Source organism: Anomaloglossus baeobatrachus, unplaced genomic scaffold, assembly GCF_048569485.1.
Source record: "Anomaloglossus baeobatrachus isolate aAnoBae1 unplaced genomic scaffold, aAnoBae1.hap1 Scaffold_4378, whole genome shotgun sequence".
NCBI lineage: Eukaryota > Metazoa > Chordata > Amphibia > Anura > Aromobatidae > Anomaloglossus > Anomaloglossus baeobatrachus.
In genome coordinates, this window is record NW_027443714.1 from 12314 (window position 1) to 28637 (window position 16324).

Sequence of the window (16324 nt, forward strand, 5' to 3'; positions counted from 1 at the left end):
AACTGTAAAAAGCCCTCTGAGAAAGCCCCCCTCTAACCTTTGATAGTAAGCTTTTCTGTAGTCTGCCTGTTGATGTATTTTCCGTTTGAACTGTGCACAACATGAAGAGACGGAACACTGGCGGCTTGTCACAATGCCCCCCGATGACATCACAATAGCGCTGCTGCCTAGAAAACAAGCTGCGCAGAAGAAGTTGTTCTTTGGGTGGGAGGGTGGGCTAGTGGAAGGAGGGGGCAATCTCTTTTTTTCCCGGGTGGTAGGGGGATGACAGGAGAAGGGAAGCGGGTGGTGAGAAAGGTACAGAGGGCAGGGTTTGGGGGCTGGGAAGGAAAGGGAAAAGATTAGGGTTTGGGGATGATGAAAGGGCTTTCTACGGGTAAGGATGGCAAAGGGTGGCAGTGACGGAAAGTCAGGCAACCTGTCCTGTCCGTCTTTTTGTATCGTGAATTGGAAAGACTGCAAGGGGGAGGGGAGTTGCTTGCGCCCTAAAGGAGGAGTTATTCAGATTCATTGCAGTGGGCGGCGGCTGCAAAACGCACCATTCTTCTTGTTTTGGCTCTGCAAAGCAGCCTTTTCAAGGGTTGGCTTGGGTGACAAAATGTCTTGTGTAGGCGTGGGTTTGTCTCCCTCTCGCTCTCTCTCCCTAAGATGTGTCCGGCATAGGCCAGGGTGCCACTCGAGGCCCAAACCAATTCTGGTTATCGCTTCTCGGCCTTTTGGCTAAGATCAAGTGTAGTATCTGTTCTTATCAGTTTAATATCTGATACGTCCCCTATCTGGGGACCATATATTAAATGGATTTTTAGAACAGGGAGATGGAAAAAGAGCTTGCTCTGTCCACTCCACGCATTGACCTGGTATTGCAGTACCTCCAGGAACGGTGCACCCCTTCTTAACCCAGTTTCCAAAAGCAGAACTCAATTCACCTGATTCATATTAGCCCGATTTAATGAATTGGAAGAAAGCATACGTCTTCATATGCACCTCAATTTGGCCCATTCACTTTTCACACTTCCTCCTTTTGTTTTTTATCTTTCACACTTTTGACTTTCTTTATTCATCCAAATAGCAAACTCATCACCACTCAACCTGACCAACTCGGCTATGTCCCCGTGCTGCAGTTCTCTGTCTTATCTAGATCATTTGCAATTGAATGGAATAGATCCCTTTTGGACAAAGTGGATTCACCTGCTGCTGCAGTGACCACAGGTGTGATAACATCTAGAATTGGCATCTGGTGCGATCTCTCCGCTTCCACTCCAAAGAAAGTTACCTGTTTATTCCTATCATGCATTGGTTTTTGGGGTTTTCTTTGAGTAATGATGATCTCTTTAGTAGTCTGTTGGCGCCCTCTCCTGGAGGAATAGTTTGCTTGCTCTTGGACATTCTAAAAGAGAGGTCATGATAGACATTGAGCTTCTGAGCTCAATTGGGGACAGTCATGGGTGATGAATGTTTGCAACCTACTGCGAAGCCTCATACCGCAATATAAGGAACGTCAAATACTAAGAAAGGGCGGCCTATGAAAGAATTACTACTTTCAATAAGTACACTTAAACGGCTAATTGGGAATAGAAAAACTGTAAAAAGCCCTCTGAGAAAGCCCCCCTCTAACCTTTGATAGTAAGCTTTTCTGTAGTCTGCCTGTTGATGTATTTTCCGTTTGAACTGTGCACAACATGAAGAGACGGAACACTGGCGGCTTGTCACAATGCCCCCCGATGACATCACAATAGCGCTGCTGCCTAGAAAACAAGCTGCGCAGAAGAAGTTGTTCTTTGGGTGGGAGGGTGGGCTAGTGGAAGGAGGGGGCAATCTCTTTTTTTCCCGGGTGGTAGGGGGATGACAGGAGAAGGGAAGCGGGTGGTGAGAAAGGTACAGAGGGCAGGGTTTGGGGGCTGGGAAGGAAAGGGAAAAGATTAGGGTTTGGGGATGATGAAAGGGCTTTCTACGGGTAAGGATGGCAAAGGGTGGCAGTGACGGAAAGTCAGGCAACCTGTCCTGTCCGTCTTTTTGTATCGTGAATTGGAAAGACTGCAAGGGGGAGGGGAGTTGCTTGCGCCCTAAAGGAGGAGTTATTCAGATTCATTGCAGTGGGCGGCGGCTGCAAAACGCACCATTCTTCTTGTTTTGGCTCTGCAAAGCAGCCTTTTCAAGGGTTGGCTTGGGTGACAAAATGTCTTGTGTAGGCGTGGGTTTGTCTCCCTCTCGCTCTCTCTCCCTAAGATGTGTCCGGCATAGGCCAGGGTGCCACTCGAGGCCCAAACCAATTCTGGTTATCGCTTCTCGGCCTTTTGGCTAAGATCAAGTGTAGTATCTGTTCTTATCAGTTTAATATCTGATACGTCCCCTATCTGGGGACCATATATTAAATGGATTTTTAGAACAGGGAGATGGAAAAAGAGCTTGCTCTGTCCACTCCACGCATTGACCTGGTATTGCAGTACCTCCAGGAACGGTGCACCCCTTCTTAACCCAGTTTCCAAAAGCAGAACTCAATTCACCTGATTCATATTAGCCCGATTTAATGAATTGGAAGAAAGCATACGTCTTCATATGCACCTCAATTTGGCCCATTCACTTTTCACACTTCCTCCTTTTGTTTTTTATCTTTCACACTTTTGACTTTCTTTATTCATCCAAATAGCAAACTCATCACCACTCAACCTGACCAACTCGGCTATGTCCCCGTGCTGCAGTTCTCTGTCTTATCTAGATCATTTGCAATTGAATGGAATAGATCCCTTTTGGACAAAGTGGATTCACCTGCTGCTGCAGTGACCACAGGTGTGATAACATCTAGAATTGGCATCTGGTGCGATCTCTCCGCTTCCACTCCAAAGAAAGTTACCTGTTTATTCCTATCATGCATTGGTTTTTGGGGTTTTCTTTGAGTAATGATGATCTCTTTAGTAGTCTGTTGGCGCCCTCTCCTGGAGGAATAGTTTGCTTGCTCTTGGACATTCTAAAAGAGAGGTCATGATAGACATTGAGCTTCTGAGCTCAATTGGGGACAGTCATGGGTGATGAATGTTTGCAACCTACTGCGAAGCCTCATACCGCAATATAAGGAACGTCAAATACTAAGAAAGGGCGGCCTATGAAAGAATTACTACTTTCAATAAGTACACTTAAACGGCTAATTGGGAATAGAAAAACTGTAAAAAGCCCTCTGAGAAAGCCCCCCTCTAACCTTTGATAGTAAGCTTTTCTGTAGTCTGCCTGTTGATGTATTTTCCGTTTGAACTGTGCACAACATGAAGAGACGGAACACTGGCGGCTTGTCACAATGCCCCCCGATGACATCACAATAGCGCTGCTGCCTAGAAAACAAGCTGCGCAGAAGAAGTTGTTCTTTGGGTGGGAGGGTGGGCTAGTGGAAGGAGGGGGCAATCTCTTTTTTTCCCGGGTGGTAGGGGGATGACAGGAGAAGGGAAGCGGGTGGTGAGAAAGGTACAGAGGGCAGGGTTTGGGGGCTGGGAAGGAAAGGGAAAAGATTAGGGTTTGGGGATGATGAAAGGGCTTTCTACGGGTAAGGATGGCAAAGGGTGGCAGTGACGGAAAGTCAGGCAACCTGTCCTGTCCGTCTTTTTGTATCGTGAATTGGAAAGACTGCAAGGGGGAGGGGAGTTGCTTGCGCCCTAAAGGAGGAGTTATTCAGATTCATTGCAGTGGGCGGCGGCTGCAAAACGCACCATTCTTCTTGTTTTGGCTCTGCAAAGCAGCCTTTTCAAGGGTTGGCTTGGGTGACAAAATGTCTTGTGTAGGCGTGGGTTTGTCTCCCTCTCGCTCTCTCTCCCTAAGATGTGTCCGGCATAGGCCAGGGTGCCACTCGAGGCCCAAACCAATTCTGGTTATCGCTTCTCGGCCTTTTGGCTAAGATCAAGTGTAGTATCTGTTCTTATCAGTTTAATATCTGATACGTCCCCTATCTGGGGACCATATATTAAATGGATTTTTAGAACAGGGAGATGGAAAAAGAGCTTGCTCTGTCCACTCCACGCATTGACCTGGTATTGCAGTACCTCCAGGAACGGTGCACCCCTTCTTAACCCAGTTTCCAAAAGCAGAACTCAATTCACCTGATTCATATTAGCCCGATTTAATGAATTGGAAGAAAGCATACGTCTTCATATGCACCTCAATTTGGCCCATTCACTTTTCACACTTCCTCCTTTTGTTTTTTATCTTTCACACTTTTGACTTTCTTTATTCATCCAAATAGCAAACTCATCACCACTCAACCTGACCAACTCGGCTATGTCCCCGTGCTGCAGTTCTCTGTCTTATCTAGATCATTTGCAATTGAATGGAATAGATCCCTTTTGGACAAAGTGGATTCACCTGCTGCTGCAGTGACCACAGGTGTGATAACATCTAGAATTGGCATCTGGTGCGATCTCTCCGCTTCCACTCCAAAGAAAGTTACCTGTTTATTCCTATCATGCATTGGTTTTTGGGGTTTTCTTTGAGTAATGATGATCTCTTTAGTAGTCTGTTGGCGCCCTCTCCTGGAGGAATAGTTTGCTTGCTCTTGGACATTCTAAAAGAGAGGTCATGATAGACATTGAGCTTCTGAGCTCAATTGGGGACAGTCATGGGTGATGAATGTTTGCAACCTACTGCGAAGCCTCATACCGCAATATAAGGAACGTCAAATACTAAGAAAGGGCGGCCTATGAAAGAATTACTACTTTCAATAAGTACACTTAAACGGCTAATTGGGAATAGAAAAACTGTAAAAAGCCCTCTGAGAAAGCCCCCCTCTAACCTTTGATAGTAAGCTTTTCTGTAGTCTGCCTGTTGATGTATTTTCCGTTTGAACTGTGCACAACATGAAGAGACGGAACACTGGCGGCTTGTCACAATGCCCCCCGATGACATCACAATAGCGCTGCTGCCTAGAAAACAAGCTGCGCAGAAGAAGTTGTTCTTTGGGTGGGAGGGTGGGCTAGTGGAAGGAGGGGGCAATCTCTTTTTTTCCCGGGTGGTAGGGGGATGACAGGAGAAGGGAAGCGGGTGGTGAGAAAGGTACAGAGGGCAGGGTTTGGGGGCTGGGAAGGAAAGGGAAAAGATTAGGGTTTGGGGATGATGAAAGGGCTTTCTACGGGTAAGGATGGCAAAGGGTGGCAGTGACGGAAAGTCAGGCAACCTGTCCTGTCCGTCTTTTTGTATCGTGAATTGGAAAGACTGCAAGGGGGAGGGGAGTTGCTTGCGCCCTAAAGGAGGAGTTATTCAGATTCATTGCAGTGGGCGGCGGCTGCAAAACGCACCATTCTTCTTGTTTTGGCTCTGCAAAGCAGCCTTTTCAAGGGTTGGCTTGGGTGACAAAATGTCTTGTGTAGGCGTGGGTTTGTCTCCCTCTCGCTCTCTCTCCCTAAGATGTGTCCGGCATAGGCCAGGGTGCCACTCGAGGCCCAAACCAATTCTGGTTATCGCTTCTCGGCCTTTTGGCTAAGATCAAGTGTAGTATCTTTCGAAAAGGTGGTTTAAGGCTCCGGCCACCTTAGTACAATGATGCAATGCACACTGGAAGGTTGCGCTTGTTAGTACTTTGGGAGGATAGTATATCCATCTAGAGGAAACCATGGCCCTACCAGGATCGAGGCTATTAGACTGAGTAAGTGTGGGGGTTATGGTGCAATGTGCCCCAGGAATGGACACCCTGGAGGGAGTCTGAACTTGCTAGGTTGGGACCCTGGTAAGCCTCAGACTCTGTCGCACGCCGTGCCTTGCCTATTCATACTTTCCAAGCATATTGCCCTATCCCGGCCTTCTGGCTAAGAAGGGAAATTTTTATAATCCCGGTCGGAGGTCCGGTCAGCTTTGGGCTGAGAAACCAACACCCGGTTGGAGGTCCGGGTCAGCTTTGGCTGAGAAACCAACACCCGGTTGGAGGTCCGGTTAGCCTTGGGCTGAGAAACCAACACCCGGTTGGAGGTCCGGTCAGCCTTGGGCTGAGAAACCAACACCCGGTTGGAGGTCCGGTCAGCCTTGGGCTGAGAAACCAACACCGGTTGACGGTCCGGGCAGTCTCGACTGCGAAACCAACGACTAGTAGCTCCCTACTCCACTTGGGTAAGATGCCTCGGTGGACGCTGGGAGCAACAACAAGGCTCAACCAGGCTTCGGCTTGGGGGAGCACCGAAGATCCCTGACCCTCGCTGTGGCCTTCTGGCTCGGAGGGACGGGGTTGATTTTTGGGGATCCTCTTCTCACGGAGGGGTCCACACGAATCCTAGCCTTTGCACTGTTTTTGGTGTGACTTCGGTCATGCATTTTTGCGGTGCTTTGGAAAGCTTCATTAAATCAAAATCTGTTCTTATCAGTTTAATATCTGATACGTCCCCTATCTGGGGACCATATATTAAATGGATTTTTAGAACAGGGAGATGGAAAAAGAGCTTGCTCTGTCCACTCCACGCATTGACCTGGTATTGCAGTACCTCCAGGAACGGTGCACCCCTTCTTAACCCAGTTTCCAAAAGCAGAACTCAATTCACCTGATTCATATTAGCCCGATTTAATGAATTGGAAGAAAGCATACGTCTTCATATGCACCTCAATTTGGCCCATTCACTTTTCACACTTCCTCCTTTTGTTTTTTATCTTTCACACTTTTGACTTTCTTTATTCATCCAAATAGCAAACTCATCACCACTCAACCTGACCAACTCGGCTATGTCCCCGTGCTGCAGTTCTCTGTCTTATCTAGATCATTTGCAATTGAATGGAATAGATCCCTTTTGGACAAAGTGGATTCACCTGCTGCTGCAGTGACCACAGGTGTGATAACATCTAGAATTGGCATCTGGTGCGATCTCTCCGCTTCCACTCCAAAGAAAGTTACCTGTTTATTCCTATCATGCATTGGTTTTTGGGGTTTTCTTTGAGTAATGATGATCTCTTTAGTAGTCTGTTGGCGCCCTCTCCTGGAGGAATAGTTTGCTTGCTCTTGGACATTCTAAAAGAGAGGTCATGATAGACATTGAGCTTCTGAGCTCAATTGGGGACAGTCATGGGTGATGAATGTTTGCAACCTACTGCGAAGCCTCATACCGCAATATAAGGAACGTCAAATACTAAGAAAGGGCGGCCTATGAAAGAATTACTACTTTCAATAAGTACACTTAAACGGCTAATTGGGAATAGAAAAACTGTAAAAAGCCCTCTGAGAAAGCCCCCCTCTAACCTTTGATAGTAAGCTTTTCTGTAGTCTGCCTGTTGATGTATTTTCCGTTTGAACTGTGCACAACATGAAGAGACGGAACACTGGCGGCTTGTCACAATGCCCCCCGATGACATCACAATAGCGCTGCTGCCTAGAAAACAAGCTGCGCAGAAGAAGTTGTTCTTTGGGTGGGAGGGTGGGCTAGTGGAAGGAGGGGGCAATCTCTTTTTTTCCCGGGTGGTAGGGGGATGACAGGAGAAGGGAAGCGGGTGGTGAGAAAGGTACAGAGGGCAGGGTTTGGGGGCTGGGAAGGAAAGGGAAAAGATTAGGGTTTGGGGATGATGAAAGGGCTTTCTACGGGTAAGGATGGCAAAGGGTGGCAGTGACGGAAAGTCAGGCAACCTGTCCTGTCCGTCTTTTTGTATCGTGAATTGGAAAGACTGCAAGGGGGAGGGGAGTTGCTTGCGCCCTAAAGGAGGAGTTATTCAGATTCATTGCAGTGGGCGGCGGCTGCAAAACGCACCATTCTTCTTGTTTTGGCTCTGCAAAGCAGCCTTTTCAAGGGTTGGCTTGGGTGACAAAATGTCTTGTGTAGGCGTGGGTTTGTCTCCCTCTCGCTCTCTCTCCCTAAGATGTGTCCGGCATAGGCCAGGGTGCCACTCGAGGCCCAAACCAATTCTGGTTATCGCTTCTCGGCCTTTTGGCTAAGATCAAGTGTAGTATCTGTTCTTATCAGTTTAATATCTGATACGTCCCCTATCTGGGGACCATATATTAAATGGATTTTTAGAACAGGGAGATGGAAAAAGAGCTTGCTCTGTCCACTCCACGCATTGACCTGGTATTGCAGTACCTCCAGGAACGGTGCACCCCTTCTTAACCCAGTTTCCAAAAGCAGAACTCAATTCACCTGATTCATATTAGCCCGATTTAATGAATTGGAAGAAAGCATACGTCTTCATATGCACCTCAATTTGGCCCATTCACTTTTCACACTTCCTCCTTTTGTTTTTTATCTTTCACACTTTTGACTTTCTTTATTCATCCAAATAGCAAACTCATCACCACTCAACCTGACCAACTCGGCTATGTCCCCGTGCTGCAGTTCTCTGTCTTATCTAGATCATTTGCAATTGAATGGAATAGATCCCTTTTGGACAAAGTGGATTCACCTGCTGCTGCAGTGACCACAGGTGTGATAACATCTAGAATTGGCATCTGGTGCGATCTCTCCGCTTCCACTCCAAAGAAAGTTACCTGTTTATTCCTATCATGCATTGGTTTTTGGGGTTTTCTTTGAGTAATGATGATCTCTTTAGTAGTCTGTTGGCGCCCTCTCCTGGAGGAATAGTTTGCTTGCTCTTGGACATTCTAAAAGAGAGGTCATGATAGACATTGAGCTTCTGAGCTCAATTGGGGACAGTCATGGGTGATGAATGTTTGCAACCTACTGCGAAGCCTCATACCGCAATATAAGGAACGTCAAATACTAAGAAAGGGCGGCCTATGAAAGAATTACTACTTTCAATAAGTACACTTAAACGGCTAATTGGGAATAGAAAAACTGTAAAAAGCCCTCTGAGAAAGCCCCCCTCTAACCTTTGATAGTAAGCTTTTCTGTAGTCTGCCTGTTGATGTATTTTCCGTTTGAACTGTGCACAACATGAAGAGACGGAACACTGGCGGCTTGTCACAATGCCCCCCGATGACATCACAATAGCGCTGCTGCCTAGAAAACAAGCTGCGCAGAAGAAGTTGTTCTTTGGGTGGGAGGGTGGGCTAGTGGAAGGAGGGGGCAATCTCTTTTTTTCCCGGGTGGTAGGGGGATGACAGGAGAAGGGAAGCGGGTGGTGAGAAAGGTACAGAGGGCAGGGTTTGGGGGCTGGGAAGGAAAGGGAAAAGATTAGGGTTTGGGGATGATGAAAGGGCTTTCTACGGGTAAGGATGGCAAAGGGTGGCAGTGACGGAAAGTCAGGCAACCTGTCCTGTCCGTCTTTTTGTATCGTGAATTGGAAAGACTGCAAGGGGGAGGGGAGTTGCTTGCGCCCTAAAGGAGGAGTTATTCAGATTCATTGCAGTGGGCGGCGGCTGCAAAACGCACCATTCTTCTTGTTTTGGCTCTGCAAAGCAGCCTTTTCAAGGGTTGGCTTGGGTGACAAAATGTCTTGTGTAGGCGTGGGTTTGTCTCCCTCTCGCTCTCTCTCCCTAAGATGTGTCCGGCATAGGCCAGGGTGCCACTCGAGGCCCAAACCAATTCTGGTTATCGCTTCTCGGCCTTTTGGCTAAGATCAAGTGTAGTATCTGTTCTTATCAGTTTAATATCTGATACGTCCCCTATCTGGGGACCATATATTAAATGGATTTTTAGAACAGGGAGATGGAAAAAGAGCTTGCTCTGTCCACTCCACGCATTGACCTGGTATTGCAGTACCTCCAGGAACGGTGCACCCCTTCTTAACCCAGTTTCCAAAAGCAGAACTCAATTCACCTGATTCATATTAGCCCGATTTAATGAATTGGAAGAAAGCATACGTCTTCATATGCACCTCAATTTGGCCCATTCACTTTTCACACTTCCTCCTTTTGTTTTTTATCTTTCACACTTTTGACTTTCTTTATTCATCCAAATAGCAAACTCATCACCACTCAACCTGACCAACTCGGCTATGTCCCCGTGCTGCAGTTCTCTGTCTTATCTAGATCATTTGCAATTGAATGGAATAGATCCCTTTTGGACAAAGTGGATTCACCTGCTGCTGCAGTGACCACAGGTGTGATAACATCTAGAATTGGCATCTGGTGCGATCTCTCCGCTTCCACTCCAAAGAAAGTTACCTGTTTATTCCTATCATGCATTGGTTTTTGGGGTTTTCTTTGAGTAATGATGATCTCTTTAGTAGTCTGTTGGCGCCCTCTCCTGGAGGAATAGTTTGCTTGCTCTTGGACATTCTAAAAGAGAGGTCATGATAGACATTGAGCTTCTGAGCTCAATTGGGGACAGTCATGGGTGATGAATGTTTGCAACCTACTGCGAAGCCTCATACCGCAATATAAGGAACGTCAAATACTAAGAAAGGGCGGCCTATGAAAGAATTACTACTTTCAATAAGTACACTTAAACGGCTAATTGGGAATAGAAAAACTGTAAAAAGCCCTCTGAGAAAGCCCCCCTCTAACCTTTGATAGTAAGCTTTTCTGTAGTCTGCCTGTTGATGTATTTTCCGTTTGAACTGTGCACAACATGAAGAGACGGAACACTGGCGGCTTGTCACAATGCCCCCCGATGACATCACAATAGCGCTGCTGCCTAGAAAACAAGCTGCGCAGAAGAAGTTGTTCTTTGGGTGGGAGGGTGGGCTAGTGGAAGGAGGGGGCAATCTCTTTTTTTCCCGGGTGGTAGGGGGATGACAGGAGAAGGGAAGCGGGTGGTGAGAAAGGTACAGAGGGCAGGGTTTGGGGGCTGGGAAGGAAAGGGAAAAGATTAGGGTTTGGGGATGATGAAAGGGCTTTCTACGGGTAAGGATGGCAAAGGGTGGCAGTGACGGAAAGTCAGGCAACCTGTCCTGTCCGTCTTTTTGTATCGTGAATTGGAAAGACTGCAAGGGGGAGGGGAGTTGCTTGCGCCCTAAAGGAGGAGTTATTCAGATTCATTGCAGTGGGCGGCGGCTGCAAAACGCACCATTCTTCTTGTTTTGGCTCTGCAAAGCAGCCTTTTCAAGGGTTGGCTTGGGTGACAAAATGTCTTGTGTAGGCGTGGGTTTGTCTCCCTCTCGCTCTCTCTCCCTAAGATGTGTCCGGCATAGGCCAGGGTGCCACTCGAGGCCCAAACCAATTCTGGTTATCGCTTCTCGGCCTTTTGGCTAAGATCAAGTGTAGTATCTGTTCTTATCAGTTTAATATCTGATACGTCCCCTATCTGGGGACCATATATTAAATGGATTTTTAGAACAGGGAGATGGAAAAAGAGCTTGCTCTGTCCACTCCACGCATTGACCTGGTATTGCAGTACCTCCAGGAACGGTGCACCCCTTCTTAACCCAGTTTCCAAAAGCAGAACTCAATTCACCTGATTCATATTAGCCCGATTTAATGAATTGGAAGAAAGCATACGTCTTCATATGCACCTCAATTTGGCCCATTCACTTTTCACACTTCCTCCTTTTGTTTTTTATCTTTCACACTTTTGACTTTCTTTATTCATCCAAATAGCAAACTCATCACCACTCAACCTGACCAACTCGGCTATGTCCCCGTGCTGCAGTTCTCTGTCTTATCTAGATCATTTGCAATTGAATGGAATAGATCCCTTTTGGACAAAGTGGATTCACCTGCTGCTGCAGTGACCACAGGTGTGATAACATCTAGAATTGGCATCTGGTGCGATCTCTCCGCTTCCACTCCAAAGAAAGTTACCTGTTTATTCCTATCATGCATTGGTTTTTGGGGTTTTCTTTGAGTAATGATGATCTCTTTAGTAGTCTGTTGGCGCCCTCTCCTGGAGGAATAGTTTGCTTGCTCTTGGACATTCTAAAAGAGAGGTCATGATAGACATTGAGCTTCTGAGCTCAATTGGGGACAGTCATGGGTGATGAATGTTTGCAACCTACTGCGAAGCCTCATACCGCAATATAAGGAACGTCAAATACTAAGAAAGGGCGGCCTATGAAAGAATTACTACTTTCAATAAGTACACTTAAACGGCTAATTGGGAATAGAAAAACTGTAAAAAGCCCTCTGAGAAAGCCCCCCTCTAACCTTTGATAGTAAGCTTTTCTGTAGTCTGCCTGTTGATGTATTTTCCGTTTGAACTGTGCACAACATGAAGAGACGGAACACTGGCGGCTTGTCACAATGCCCCCCGATGACATCACAATAGCGCTGCTGCCTAGAAAACAAGCTGCGCAGAAGAAGTTGTTCTTTGGGTGGGAGGGTGGGCTAGTGGAAGGAGGGGGCAATCTCTTTTTTTCCCGGGTGGTAGGGGGATGACAGGAGAAGGGAAGCGGGTGGTGAGAAAGGTACAGAGGGCAGGGTTTGGGGGCTGGGAAGGAAAGGGAAAAGATTAGGGTTTGGGGATGATGAAAGGGCTTTCTACGGGTAAGGATGGCAAAGGGTGGCAGTGACGGAAAGTCAGGCAACCTGTCCTGTCCGTCTTTTTGTATCGTGAATTGGAAAGACTGCAAGGGGGAGGGGAGTTGCTTGCGCCCTAAAGGAGGAGTTATTCAGATTCATTGCAGTGGGCGGCGGCTGCAAAACGCACCATTCTTCTTGTTTTGGCTCTGCAAAGCAGCCTTTTCAAGGGTTGGCTTGGGTGACAAAATGTCTTGTGTAGGCGTGGGTTTGTCTCCCTCTCGCTCTCTCTCCCTAAGATGTGTCCGGCATAGGCCAGGGTGCCACTCGAGGCCCAAACCAATTCTGGTTATCGCTTCTCGGCCTTTTGGCTAAGATCAAGTGTAGTATCTGTTCTTATCAGTTTAATATCTGATACGTCCCCTATCTGGGGACCATATATTAAATGGATTTTTAGAACAGGGAGATGGAAAAAGAGCTTGCTCTGTCCACTCCACGCATTGACCTGGTATTGCAGTACCTCCAGGAACGGTGCACCCCTTCTTAACCCAGTTTCCAAAAGCAGAACTCAATTCACCTGATTCATATTAGCCCGATTTAATGAATTGGAAGAAAGCATACGTCTTCATATGCACCTCAATTTGGCCCATTCACTTTTCACACTTCCTCCTTTTGTTTTTTATCTTTCACACTTTTGACTTTCTTTATTCATCCAAATAGCAAACTCATCACCACTCAACCTGACCAACTCGGCTATGTCCCCGTGCTGCAGTTCTCTGTCTTATCTAGATCATTTGCAATTGAATGGAATAGATCCCTTTTGGACAAAGTGGATTCACCTGCTGCTGCAGTGACCACAGGTGTGATAACATCTAGAATTGGCATCTGGTGCGATCTCTCCGCTTCCACTCCAAAGAAAGTTACCTGTTTATTCCTATCATGCATTGGTTTTTGGGGTTTTCTTTGAGTAATGATGATCTCTTTAGTAGTCTGTTGGCGCCCTCTCCTGGAGGAATAGTTTGCTTGCTCTTGGACATTCTAAAAGAGAGGTCATGATAGACATTGAGCTTCTGAGCTCAATTGGGGACAGTCATGGGTGATGAATGTTTGCAACCTACTGCGAAGCCTCATACCGCAATATAAGGAACGTCAAATACTAAGAAAGGGCGGCCTATGAAAGAATTACTACTTTCAATAAGTACACTTAAACGGCTAATTGGGAATAGAAAAACTGTAAAAAGCCCTCTGAGAAAGCCCCCCTCTAACCTTTGATAGTAAGCTTTTCTGTAGTCTGCCTGTTGATGTATTTTCCGTTTGAACTGTGCACAACATGAAGAGACGGAACACTGGCGGCTTGTCACAATGCCCCCCGATGACATCACAATAGCGCTGCTGCCTAGAAAACAAGCTGCGCAGAAGAAGTTGTTCTTTGGGTGGGAGGGTGGGCTAGTGGAAGGAGGGGGCAATCTCTTTTTTTCCCGGGTGGTAGGGGGATGACAGGAGAAGGGAAGCGGGTGGTGAGAAAGGTACAGAGGGCAGGGTTTGGGGGCTGGGAAGGAAAGGGAAAAGATTAGGGTTTGGGGATGATGAAAGGGCTTTCTACGGGTAAGGATGGCAAAGGGTGGCAGTGACGGAAAGTCAGGCAACCTGTCCTGTCCGTCTTTTTGTATCGTGAATTGGAAAGACTGCAAGGGGGAGGGGAGTTGCTTGCGCCCTAAAGGAGGAGTTATTCAGATTCATTGCAGTGGGCGGCGGCTGCAAAACGCACCATTCTTCTTGTTTTGGCTCTGCAAAGCAGCCTTTTCAAGGGTTGGCTTGGGTGACAAAATGTCTTGTGTAGGCGTGGGTTTGTCTCCCTCTCGCTCTCTCTCCCTAAGATGTGTCCGGCATAGGCCAGGGTGCCACTCGAGGCCCAAACCAATTCTGGTTATCGCTTCTCGGCCTTTTGGCTAAGATCAAGTGTAGTATCTGTTCTTATCAGTTTAATATCTGATACGTCCCCTATCTGGGGACCATATATTAAATGGATTTTTAGAACAGGGAGATGGAAAAAGAGCTTGCTCTGTCCACTCCACGCATTGACCTGGTATTGCAGTACCTCCAGGAACGGTGCACCCCTTCTTAACCCAGTTTCCAAAAGCAGAACTCAATTCACCTGATTCATATTAGCCCGATTTAATGAATTGGAAGAAAGCATACGTCTTCATATGCACCTCAATTTGGCCCATTCACTTTTCACACTTCCTCCTTTTGTTTTTTATCTTTCACACTTTTGACTTTCTTTATTCATCCAAATAGCAAACTCATCACCACTCAACCTGACCAACTCGGCTATGTCCCCGTGCTGCAGTTCTCTGTCTTATCTAGATCATTTGCAATTGAATGGAATAGATCCCTTTTGGACAAAGTGGATTCACCTGCTGCTGCAGTGACCACAGGTGTGATAACATCTAGAATTGGCATCTGGTGCGATCTCTCCGCTTCCACTCCAAAGAAAGTTACCTGTTTATTCCTATCATGCATTGGTTTTTGGGGTTTTCTTTGAGTAATGATGATCTCTTTAGTAGTCTGTTGGCGCCCTCTCCTGGAGGAATAGTTTGCTTGCTCTTGGACATTCTAAAAGAGAGGTCATGATAGACATTGAGCTTCTGAGCTCAATTGGGGACAGTCATGGGTGATGAATGTTTGCAACCTACTGCGAAGCCTCATACCGCAATATAAGGAACGTCAAATACTAAGAAAGGGCGGCCTATGAAAGAATTACTACTTTCAATAAGTACACTTAAACGGCTAATTGGGAATAGAAAAACTGTAAAAAGCCCTCTGAGAAAGCCCCCCTCTAACCTTTGATAGTAAGCTTTTCTGTAGTCTGCCTGTTGATGTATTTTCCGTTTGAACTGTGCACAACATGAAGAGACGGAACACTGGCGGCTTGTCACAATGCCCCCCGATGACATCACAATAGCGCTGCTGCCTAGAAAACAAGCTGCGCAGAAGAAGTTGTTCTTTGGGTGGGAGGGTGGGCTAGTGGAAGGAGGGGGCAATCTCTTTTTTTCCCGGGTGGTAGGGGGATGACAGGAGAAGGGAAGCGGGTGGTGAGAAAGGTACAGAGGGCAGGGTTTGGGGGCTGGGAAGGAAAGGGAAAAGATTAGGGTTTGGGGATGATGAAAGGGCTTTCTACGGGTAAGGATGGCAAAGGGTGGCAGTGACGGAAAGTCAGGCAACCTGTCCTGTCCGTCTTTTTGTATCGTGAATTGGAAAGACTGCAAGGGGGAGGGGAGTTGCTTGCGCCCTAAAGGAGGAGTTATTCAGATTCATTGCAGTGGGCGGCGGCTGCAAAACGCACCATTCTTCTTGTTTTGGCTCTGCAAAGCAGCCTTTTCAAGGGTTGGCTTGGGTGACAAAATGTCTTGTGTAGGCGTGGGTTTGTCTCCCTCTCGCTCTCTCTCCCTAAGATGTGTCCGGCATAGGCCAGGGTGCCACTCGAGGCCCAAACCAATTCTGGTTATCGCTTCTCGGCCTTTTGGCTAAGATCAAGTGTAGTATCTGTTCTTATCAGTTTAATATCTGATACGTCCCCTATCTGGGGACCATATATTAAATGGATTTTTAGAACAGGGAGATGGAAAAAGAGCTTGCTCTGTCCACTCCACGCATTGACCTGGTATTGCAGTACCTCCAGGAACGGTGCACCCCTTCTTAACCCAGTTTCCAAAAGCAGAACTCAATTCACCTGATTCATATTAGCCCGATTTAATGAATTGGAAGAAAGCATACGTCTTCATATGCACCTCAATTTGGCCCATTCACTTTTCACACTTCCTCCTTTTGTTTTTTATCTTTCACACTTTTGACTTTCTTTATTCATCCAAATAGCAAACTCATCACCACTCAACCTGACCAACTCGGCTATGTCCCCGTGCTGCAGTTCTCTGTCTTATCTAGATCATTTGCAATTGAATGGAATAGATCCCTTTTGGACAAAGTGGATTCACCTGCTGCTGCAGTGACCACAGGTGTGGACAAAAGGGAATAGAAAGGGCACCACCAAATGGGATCTCCAGGTATATGACAGAACATGCAAAA

The 16324-nt window shown here is 46.8% G+C and overlaps 10 non-coding genes and 1 pseudogene across 10 annotated transcripts; all 11 read left to right on the forward strand.

Annotated features, from left to right (window-relative positions):
- The first annotated feature begins 700 nt into the window (after positions 1–700).
- LOC142279619 (U2 spliceosomal RNA) lies at positions 701–891 on the forward strand. Its single transcript, XR_012742209.1, has one exon. It is a non-coding gene; the product is annotated as a U2 spliceosomal RNA (small nuclear RNA).
- Positions 892–2278: 1387 nt separating this feature from the next.
- LOC142279620 (U2 spliceosomal RNA) lies at positions 2279–2469 on the forward strand. The gene has a single exon (XR_012742210.1). It is a non-coding gene; the product is annotated as a U2 spliceosomal RNA (small nuclear RNA).
- A 1387-nt stretch (positions 2470–3856) lies between these two features.
- On the forward strand, positions 3857–4047 carry LOC142279622 (U2 spliceosomal RNA). Its single transcript, XR_012742211.1, has one exon. It is a non-coding gene; the product is annotated as a U2 spliceosomal RNA (small nuclear RNA).
- A 1387-nt stretch (positions 4048–5434) lies between these two features.
- On the forward strand, positions 5435–5576 carry LOC142279631 (U2 spliceosomal RNA; annotated as a pseudogene).
- A 697-nt stretch (positions 5577–6273) lies between these two features.
- Positions 6274–6468, forward strand: LOC142279630 (U2 spliceosomal RNA). Its single transcript, XR_012742219.1, has one exon. It is a non-coding gene; the product is annotated as a U2 spliceosomal RNA (small nuclear RNA).
- Positions 6469–7855: 1387 nt separating this feature from the next.
- Positions 7856–8046, forward strand: LOC142279623 (U2 spliceosomal RNA). The gene has a single exon (XR_012742212.1). It is a non-coding gene; the product is annotated as a U2 spliceosomal RNA (small nuclear RNA).
- Positions 8047–9433: 1387 nt separating this feature from the next.
- LOC142279624 (U2 spliceosomal RNA) lies at positions 9434–9624 on the forward strand. Its single transcript, XR_012742213.1, has one exon. It is a non-coding gene; the product is annotated as a U2 spliceosomal RNA (small nuclear RNA).
- Positions 9625–11011: 1387 nt separating this feature from the next.
- On the forward strand, positions 11012–11202 carry LOC142279625 (U2 spliceosomal RNA). Its single transcript, XR_012742214.1, has one exon. It is a non-coding gene; the product is annotated as a U2 spliceosomal RNA (small nuclear RNA).
- A 1387-nt stretch (positions 11203–12589) lies between these two features.
- On the forward strand, positions 12590–12780 carry LOC142279626 (U2 spliceosomal RNA). The gene has a single exon (XR_012742215.1). It is a non-coding gene; the product is annotated as a U2 spliceosomal RNA (small nuclear RNA).
- Positions 12781–14167: 1387 nt separating this feature from the next.
- LOC142279628 (U2 spliceosomal RNA) lies at positions 14168–14358 on the forward strand. The gene has a single exon (XR_012742217.1). It is a non-coding gene; the product is annotated as a U2 spliceosomal RNA (small nuclear RNA).
- Positions 14359–15745: 1387 nt separating this feature from the next.
- Positions 15746–15936, forward strand: LOC142279629 (U2 spliceosomal RNA). The gene has a single exon (XR_012742218.1). It is a non-coding gene; the product is annotated as a U2 spliceosomal RNA (small nuclear RNA).
- Positions 15937–16324: the final 388 nt, after the last annotated feature.